The sequence below is a fragment of the Geotrypetes seraphini genome, chromosome 1, assembly GCF_902459505.1.
Source record: "Geotrypetes seraphini chromosome 1, aGeoSer1.1, whole genome shotgun sequence".
Lineage (NCBI taxonomy): Eukaryota > Metazoa > Chordata > Amphibia > Gymnophiona > Dermophiidae > Geotrypetes > Geotrypetes seraphini.
In genome coordinates, this window is record NC_047084.1 from 351,731,852 (window position 1) to 351,742,079 (window position 10,228).

General features: G+C 40.6%; 1 protein-coding gene across 5 annotated transcripts in view; it reads right to left on the reverse strand.

The window, feature by feature from the left end:
* Nucleotides 1-9,381, reverse strand: part of KLHL8 (kelch like family member 8) — an 82,928-nt gene extending 73,547 nt beyond the window's left edge. Inside the window, exon 1 of one of the 5 annotated variants that reach the window (XM_033963985.1) lies at nt 9,289-9,381. The gene's annotated coding sequence lies outside the window, so the exon portion shown is untranslated. Of the gene's footprint in view, nt 1-4,088; nt 4,530-8,746; nt 8,987-9,016; nt 9,077-9,279 lie in introns of those variants that run through there. The other 4 variants (XM_033964004.1, XM_033964014.1, XM_033963976.1 and 1 more) reach the window with 4 other exon arrangements.
* Between the last annotated feature and the right edge of the window lie 847 nt (nt 9,382-10,228).

The window sequence follows — 10,228 nt, forward strand, 5'->3', positions numbered from 1 at the left end:
CAATCGTTGGTGCACTTTTACGTTCCGTCATGGAGTTTCTATGTTCTAGAGATAAGCTTTGTCTTGATGTGCCCTCCCTGTCGGTGGTTAAACTTCTGAGTCACTGGAAAGTGATATTTTCTGTTCAGGGTCCTATTTGTTGGAACAGGCTCTCTATGGATCTTAGGCAAGCATCTTCGGTTTTACAGTTTAGAAAAACAGCTGAAATGATTTTTTATTTTTGCGCACTTTTTCAACCAGTAGCAGTGAGTAATGAACTAGCAGTCAAGTCTCAGTTAACAAAAAGCAATGGCGATGTTTTGCTAGTGTTTGTTCATTGTTGGTTGTATTGTTATATGTTCGTTTGTTGTATTGTGATATGTTCAATGTATTATGTTGTTTTGTTGTTTCATTGAAATATGTGTTATATGAATTTGGATGTTTATTGTATTCCGCATAGAATTGCAGGATATGCGGAACATAAATTTTTAAAATAAATAAATGTCAAAACATAGCATTATGATTATGCAAATTGGCACTTTGCAAAATAATCAGAATGGAGTGGCAAACATTTAAGGTGGAAATCATTTACATTGTTGCTTTTTCTTTTTTGATGTTTTGATTTTCTCCAATCAGTTGTTGTTTGATAAGAGCTGAGCTGAGCTGAGCTGAGCGCTAACTGGTTGATTCGGTCTGTGTTGGAGGGAGGGCTTTAAGAACTCATCTGTTTCCTTTGTTCTGGGGCTGGCCTCAGCATGGCTACACTTTTCAAGGCTGCACTGTTTGTTCCCCTGATGAGCCAAACATTGGTAAAACAAGGTCACTTGTTGGGAAGATTGGAGAAAACGTGACAGCGTTGGAGCTCAAGTCGTCTTTTGTCAGCTAAATCCTTGAATGTGCCTCCGGGTGACTTTGCCCTTTTCTAAACCTGAGCTGTTCTGTGAGGAAGTTTTTTGCCAGTGAAAGTATCAAAAGCAGTTTTGATTTGTACCTTTTGGTTCTATACTACTACATTAGTCCGAGGCTTTTTCTCCCTCTTTTTGGATGCATGCTGGGTTTGAAGAGGAGCGGGAGGTACTTCGGTGTCACGATCACACAACATTTTGAATCATTATATTAACATATTATATGTTGTGCGTCCTTGTATAATTTGTTAAAATAAAATAGCATACTTTTCAGCTAGTGTGGCAAAATAACGCTCAGAATTTAGAAGCTGGATGGGCTGAGAACTTTTCAGTACTCCCTTATATTCAGCTACATGGATTTTTTGAATACCGACTCAAACATTCTTAGTGAAGGAGCAACCTAATAGTCAGTGCAGCAGCCTGAGAACATGGGGAACTAGGTTTGATTCTCACGGCAGATCCTTGTGGATGGGCAAGTCAGTTAACCCTCCATTGCCCCAGGTACAAAAACTTTGACTGAGTCCACTAGGGACAGAGAAAGTACCTCCAATAAAAACATACCTCTTCACTTAACTCCCCTGACTACAAAGAAATATATACAGTAGACTTTCAGTTAACTGGCACCCATGGGGATTGATAGATGCCGCATAAATGTAGTTTCTGGTTGCTTGAGAATTACTATTAAAAACAGGCCTAATACTATACCATAAACTGTTCCAGACAAACTACTGGACATGTGGTAGGCAAAAAATGGGCATACTCAGGCATGGCATGCCAAGTTTACACTTAAATTTCCACCAGAAATTGATTTTATTTTCATTTTTATTTAAAGTATTACAGTATTTCTTGAATTTTTTTTCTGGTTGCTTGAGTTCCGGTTAACAGAGAGTCTACTGTATGGGTACTATACTAGACCCTCTGTGTCGCATTAGGATAAAAAATTCTATTAAAAAATCTTGCACTTTAAGGCAAATTGTAACCTATAAACTGTATATTACGTATATTGGTATTAGATCCCTAGTATGTGTCTAGTTAGGATAAAATCTTTTATTGGAAAAACTTGTACTGTAGCTATGGCAAATTGTGCATCAAATGAAAACCTAATAGACAATAAATGCAGAACTTGTGTACTAACTGTTGAGGTGTTCCATGCATGTTCCCAAGAAGAGTGATTGGTGCGGCATGACTAAAGCGATTTCTGTCACCACCAGCCATCAGTGAGAATTTTATCCTAACTGAAATGTAATTGTGTTCTTTGTTTCTTTTGAAGTTGGGTGGGTGGTGACACAGAAATACATTGCCTATTGATCTTTCGATAACACTATATAACAAAATTTTATTTTTTATTCTTGGGTAATGTGTTCTTTCTTAATTGGGTCATTACAGGTAAAATGGTCTAGGACTCCCCATCTTACCATCACAGATTTTGGTGAAACTTTGTGTGCTGAATCTTAGATGACCCAACCGAACTCTGGTAAAGTTTTAAGATCTACCAGTAGAATATTTGTGGAGATATAGCTCTTTGTTTGATATTTCCTTGGTTATATAAGCAACACAAATGAAACTTGGTGATCTTACACAACTTTTTACAATCAATTCTATGGGACTAATGTGTATTTTCATTTTTGAAACTGGCATAAGTAAAAAGCCTCAAAGCGGACCAAAAAATGGACGCACTAAACAATGTCAAAGTTTTTAGACTTCTGTGGCTCCTCTAATAATGAAGCCATCTCAGTAAAATTGTCTATTACTTGTGACATGACTTTGTTCTCAAATATATGGATTTCAACTTTTAAGTTAATCTCGTTACTTTACAATTTCACTTTAAAATGTTGTGATTTTTCAAAAAACTTCAAAAATGGGATATTTTCAACCAGCTTTTGCAAAAAAAAAAAAAAGTCATCTAGAAACATATTTGAACCAGCTCTATTAGAAACAGCTTGTTTCAAATCCCTGAAAAAGTTGATTTTGTTTTTCAACGGGAACAAACAGTGCCTGAAAATAAGGGTGACCGAGGGGAGACACAGGCCTCCATGGAGAAGCAGATACTGTAACACAGTGAGGCTACACAAGTGGACTCTCCAGCTGACCCAGAAGGCCCTGCAGTGCCACCAACAATGCCAGAGCAAGTTCACAAAGTCAGGTGTAAAGGACATAGAGGAACAAGAATCCCCTCAAGAGGAGGGTTAGAGCGCTTTCTTTTCACTTTGGGGCCATCAGAAACTATTAAGCACCAGCGTCGCATCACAGGACCCCAAGAAGATAATATCATCCCCTATTCATCCCAACAGTCATTTGGCAGCATTAATAAGGTGGTCAGAGGATAAAACCCAAGGTTCCCGCCTCCCCAGAATGCGCAGCAGAACATGCGGCACAAGGGTACTCATTGGGTGCCCAATCGGCATGAATTCATGTCATTGGAGCACGAAGACTCTATCCCTGGTGGTTAGAACCAAATATGAGGCTTTTTGAAGAAGTTTAATAACTTAGAATTTAAACCGGAAAAAACCCAAGATGGCCACCATTATGATTTCCTGCTGAAAAAACGGTTGTAACTCCACAGGAGCTAACCCCCCCCCCCCATCAATTTTAGTATTTCTGGGGTGGGGGAATAAAGCTACTAGATATAACCTTAAAAACCACAATTTCAGATCCCCTCCCTGAACTGCCTTGTGGGTTGTGACTCACAGACTAGATGCTGGGAAGATGTGCTGCAGCCTGCCACAGCAACTCTTAGGGAAGCTAGAATTCAGAGAGGACCTCTGCCACCAGACTCCCTGCAGATGTCTCTGCCATGGACTTTGGAGGACCAGGCCAGTATGAGCTGGTGGTTCTGTATGCCCCTCAGAACAATCTTGTGGAAAATTGTGACAACAGATGCCAGAATGTTTAGCTGGGGGACTCATGTGATGCATGGGAAGGGGCCTAAGGCCTTGATTGGCAGATGTGTGTGTGTAACACATACAGCATCTGAGCCCATTTAAAAAAAAAGGAAAGAAAAAAAAAAAGGGTTCCTGCCCAAACAATTGAGTGGCAGAAGGCTTTCCCTGCCAGCTCTGCACACATGTGAGAGTTGCTCTCACTGTGATCAATCGGATGGGAGAGACGGGGATTACAATGAACCTCCACGCAAATTATTTGCATACAAAATTTTTAGTGCATCAATAGCTCTTTTAGAATCAGAGCAGATCCACACTGTCTTACCGATCCTGTTTAGTGTTTTCAGTGTCATCGGGAGGCACTTTGCATAAATCTGGATTTTGCAGGATGGCAATAACAATGCGCAAACAAATGGTGTTTCATTGTATCTGCCTTTTTTGTGTAACTGCAGCAAATTGGGTTGCAAATTAAAATGTACTATCCACAATGATACATTCTTTTGCTTGGTGGCAACCCCTCATCCTAATTTGTCCTTACATGAATCTCTTTGTTCTTGTCCGCATTAAATCAAGCCTTCCATTTTTCAAGTTTTAACATAATAACTTTGGGCAGACTGGATGGACCATTTGGGTCTTTATTTGCCGTCATTTACTATGTTACTAAGTATGTTATTAATTAACTAAATCTCATACAAATATGCAATCGTATTAAATTTTAATTTTAATATTTTTGGTGATCATGTCACTCTTTTTAGGACCCTCAGAGTCGAGCGCAGTAATCGTTCATTGTTTGTTTTTGTTTTTTAGAAAAACTGTTCAAATCGTCATCAATCCTTTTTTTGTGCTTTTTCTCTCTCATAATCTTAATATAAGTATTTTACTTCTTTATTATTTAAATAATACTTAAAATGCACCAAACTTAGGCACTTATCTTTTATATTTAAGTTCTGTCGGCTCGGGACCTGCTGACATGTTTTGCCTCCTCGGCTGTTTCAAGGCTGTCCCCTAAACATAAAAGATATATAAAATTACTACACGATCTCTGGGGTCCTTTTACTAAGGCACGCTAGCTGTTTTAGTGCACGCAGAACGCTAACACGTCCATAGATTATAATGGCTGCGTTAGTGTTTAGCGTGCACTAAAACGGCTAGTGCGCATTATTAAAAAGACCCATTTGTTATTAACAATATATTATATCTTCAAACTTAATTATAGTAGGCTTAACCATTTACCTTATGGAATTATGCTCCACCATAAAGCCCACTATTTTCCCAGGACAAGATGGCGGTGGCATCATTTCAAACATTCAGAATACACTGTGATGTCAGTTACTTCAAGAGATCTGATTGGACATTCTACGTTTTCATACTACCCACTATTTATTATTACTTACTTCATCTTTTTATTATCCTGATCAGCACAGCAGATACTATAAATATCCTATAAAGTCTCATCTATCTGTGTGTATGTGTATGTATTTATATTCCAGCATAACTCTGAAATGCATGGAGAGACTTCAACCAAACTTGGTATACATACGACTTACTATCTGGGAAAAAATACGGTGGGGGTGGGAAGGGGGTGACATGTGTTTTATAGAGCATGGAGCTGCTTTGACCAATTGTGTGAAGCTTGGGGAATGATGTCACACAGTCATTTAACAATATATAAGGAAGTACAGCTGTGGTGAAGCCTAAACAGAAAGTGAAAACTGAAAATTTGTGTGATGTGAGTGTAAACCAAAATCCAGGGAATTTGAAAATTAATTGTCAAATACTTCCTGTTCTACCAGGTGCAATCACTGAATACAAGTCTATCAATACCGGAAGATTGGGATAAATAAATATCCGGGCAACGCCAGGTGATCAGCTAGTATTACAAAAAGTTGTCCACTCTATTTCTATATTTAGCCCTTTCGGAGTTACTGTTTGTAAGGTGAAAATCCATTTCTGTTATTTATAGTTTAAAAACTTGTCACAATTACCACCCTTCCACCTTTCTGTTTTTTGATCTATTATCTGCCACTTCATATCTTTCCAACTATGGTTTTTATCCACCCAGTGTTGAACTAAGGGGGCTTGTAGCGCCCCCACAGTTATTCTTGATTTATGTTCATTTAAACAAATTTGGACTGGTCTACTGCTTCTCCCTAAATAAATTAGATTACAAGAACATTGTATCAGATTATGTTTTACTCTTGCAGGTTGTTGATGATCTAGCTAATTTCTCTTGTTGTTGGAACTATCCATTCGTGTCCTTCTATGGTGTACTGACACCACAGACAGGTTTCGCAAGCTTTATGTGAATGTACTGTAATGTCCTTATCTCTCATGGCATATCTATATTTTGCTATTATTTCACTAATGTTTTTATTTCTCTGATATGCTATTGTTGACGGTATTGTAAATTTATCTAATAGAAATTGAATGATATGCCAATGTTTTAAGATCATGATCTTCATTTAATGACCTATTTTATTGAATGGAAGCACGCAGATCAATTTCTCTTCTTTTACTTGATCTTGTCCTTCATTTTGTAGCAGAAGTTCTTTTGGTGTGAACTGTGCTGATAGGTCTTCCTTATCGCTGATTTTGGATATTTCCTATCTAACAGTCTCTATTGTAAGATCTTAGCTTCTTCCTGATAAAATTCCATACTTAAACATATTCTCCATACTCTTAGAAATTGCCCTACCGACAGATTGTAATATGAAACAAATTTATTGTAATATGAAAGACTGTATAGGGTATTTATGGTATCTGCTATGTTAATCAGGATAATGAAAAGATGAAGTAAGTAATAATAAAGTGGGCAGTATGAAAACGTAGGATATCCAATCACATCTCTTGAAGTAACTGACGTCACAGTGCATTCTGAAAAATAACATTTGAAATGACGCCACCGATGCCGCCATCTTGTCCTGGGAAAATAGCGGGCTTGATGGTGGAGCATAATTCTATAAGGTAAAAGAATGGTTAAACCTACTATAATCAAATTTGAAAATATAATATACTGTTAATAACAAATAGAGATAGAGTGTAGTAATTTTATATATCTTTTATGCTTAGGGGGCAGAACTTTAATATAAAAGATAAGTGCCTAAGTTTGGAGTGTTTTAAGTATTATTTAAATAATAAAGAAGTAAAATACGTACTGTATATACTCAAATATAGGATGAGATTTTTGGCCCCCCCAAAAATGGGGATCTTGTCCTATATTCGGGTCATCAACCTGACCCCCTCCCAGATGATATGACAGGCAGGGACAGGAGGGATGCCTCCTGTCTCTCATCCAGGCTGACTTAACTTTTTTTTTTTAAACCACCCCTCCCTCCCGTGCTGTTTTTAATCCCTGGTGGTTCAGCGGTATACAGGGCAGGAGCAATCTTTCTGCCCCCTGCTGATCCTCTCTGTCCCTGATTCCCATGCGGCGCACCCAACAGGACCGAGCTTTTCATGCTTCCTGCTTGGCCCCACGCTGCTCTCTGAATGGCCGCCGCGGGACGAGAACTGGCAGCAGCCATTCAGACAGAAGTGTGGAGCTGAGCAGGAAGCACGAAAAGCTCGGCCCTGTCAGGTGCACAATATGGGATTCAGGGACAGAGAAGCTCAGCACGGGGCAGGGCGTGGAAAGATCGTTCCTGCCCCATACATCGCTGAACCACCAGGGATTAAAAACAGCACAAAAGGTAAACGTGTGTGTGCGTGGGGGGGTTGTTATATAAAAAAAAGTTAAGACTGTCAGGACGAAGACAGGAGGCATCCTTCCTGTCCCGGCCTACCACTGCAGGGCAAGGGGGGGAATATTTAAAAAAAAAAAAGTTAGTCAGTCAGGACAGGAGGCATCCTCCTGTCCCGGCCTACCATTAGACCACCAGAAGGGGTACAGGGTAGGAAGGTGAGACAGGGTGCAAAGCCTGGCATGAAGTGGGGGCTGGGTACACAGCCTGGTAGGGCAGGGAGGGAAGAGGGCTGGGTGCAGAGTTTGGCAGGGAGTGAGGGGGGGTGCTGCATAGAAAGCCTGGTAGTGAGGGAAGAGGGCTGGGTGCAGAGCCTGGAAGGGAGTGAGGGGGGGCTGGGTGCAGAGCCTTGTAAGAAAGGGAAGAGAGCTGGGTGTAGAGCCTGGCAGGGGAGGGCGTGAGGGAGGGGGACACTGGGTGCAGATCTTGGCAGGGCATGGCACTTGAATATTAAGCCCCCGTCTTCTATTCGAGTCAACCTTTTTCCTCCTTTATGGGGGGAAAAATGGGAGTCTTGACTTATATTCGAGTATATGCGATGGGGGGAAATGGGGGATCTCGACTTATATTCAAGTATATGCGATATACTGTATTAAGATTATGAGAAAGAGAAAAAGCACAAAAAAGGATTGATAACTATTTGAGCAGCTTTTTCTAAAAGAACAATTAAGGATCACTGCACTCGACTCTGAGGAGGATCCTAAAAAGTGACATGATCACCAAAAGTGTTGAAATTTAAATTGAATACGATTGCATATTCGTATGAGATTTAGTCTGGATTCTGATTGCAGAGAATTTATTGCCAAAATTATATACTTGTTACTAATTAACGCCATAAAAACATTAATGTAATAGGCCTTTACGCTCGGAAAATATCTGAACATATCAAACAATCATTCATGGGGCAAATTTCAGAAGACAGACCAAAACCAAACATCTGTTTTGCCAAATATTTCTAGATACGTTCGTTAGGCAACACAAGAAGGTTAAAGTATGCAGGAGGGGAAAAAACCCTCTCATCTAACTCAGTTCAAGTTTAACACAAATATTTACTTGCACTCCAAAAGCACTGTGATTAGATCTTGCAGAACATCCTGTGAAATAAAAACTTTGCCCAGCAGCTTAACTGGTATTGCTTTTTTTTAAGAGACCAGAACAAGGAAGAGAGGACAAAACTCAATGCTTGCACGATACAAATTAACGGTAGAATCGGGGAAGCCCCAGTCGGTGCATAAATACTGACCTCCCTTTTCTCCAAGACTGGTGCAACCACCACCACTCCCAAGCGCCCAATCTCAACGAACCGAAAGGAAAGCAAATCAAAAGCAGAGCGGGGGAAATCAAGGCGCAAGCGCACACCACGCGTCCAACGTCATAGTCGAGCATGTGCACGCAACGTCCTTCCCTCTCACCAAAGATAACCTACGTGACTTTTCTCGCCAAAGCTCTCCCTATTCCTAGCGTAACGGTTAGCCGAACCCCGTCCCGAAAGACGCAAAGCAATAACCCTTACGCCGCTAGCCGTCACAACTGGAGTTCACCAGTAAGGGGAACCCCCCTGCACGGCACACAAGGTAGAAACGCAGTTGCTGGCCGGAAGAAGCTCAAGGGTACAGCATGCTGGGAAATGTAGTTCACGCTGTACACACGCGTGTTGGTAAGGAACCTCCTGCGAGAAACGTAACCAGTTTAAACGGATATGAAACGGAGAGACATGACTGCTTCAGAACCTGGGAATTATATTATTACTACTACTTATAATTTCTATAGCGCTACCTGACATACACAATACGTGAAAACATAATCCCTGCTCCCATAGCAAGCGAGACGCTTTTATGTTGAGGGGACGGAGGGAAGCTCCATCTAAGCTCCGCCTCAGACCACACCTCCATAATAATAGTACTACCTGTAATTGTAATGCCATTTCTTCTATTCATTCTTCATATGCACACAATATAATTTTATAATCTGTCTTTCCCTTCTTCCATTCCCCCTCCACTATGGCTATTCTTATCTTTTAAAATTAACCTTTATAAAGTTTAGTCCCATGCTTTATTTTACTGAAAGAGGCTGAAGTGTTACTTTGTTTTGTTGGGGGGGGGGGGAGGGGGGTTGTCTGTTCTGGCAGTGTCTTGAGGCACTTTTCCCTTTTCCATTCAGAAATCCTACCCATTACATAAAAACAGTCATTTCAGTAGTTCAGCATGAAGCTGGAGATCTGAGATGAATGAGAGAGGAGGCTTTCACTACCCCCCTTGCCCCCCCCCTTTTTTTATACAAAACAATACACTTCCCCCCTCCGTATTCGAGGTTTCCGTATCTACAGATTTGATTATTCACGGTTTTAAAACAAAAAATGCTTTTTAATTTTTCAGGCTATTTTAAATCATGTAAGCCCCCCTCCCTTAAGCCTTACCTAGTGGTCTAGCGGGTTTTCAGGGCAGGAGCAATCTTCCCACACTCCTGCCCCGTGCAGATCAGCCATTTCTTTTGAGCGATCTGCCCCGAAAAACCGCTAGACCACCAGGTAAGGCTTAATGGGGGGCTTACAGGGCTTAAAATAGCTGGGGGGAAGCGGGGGTTAGGGGCAAAACCGGCCTGAATATTATTTGTGGTTTTTTTAATATTCACGGGCCGGCTCTGCCCCTAACCACCGCGAATATGGAAGGGGAAGTGTGGTATGTTTTTAGTGCTGCCTACAGCACTAACAGCTCCAATGCTCATA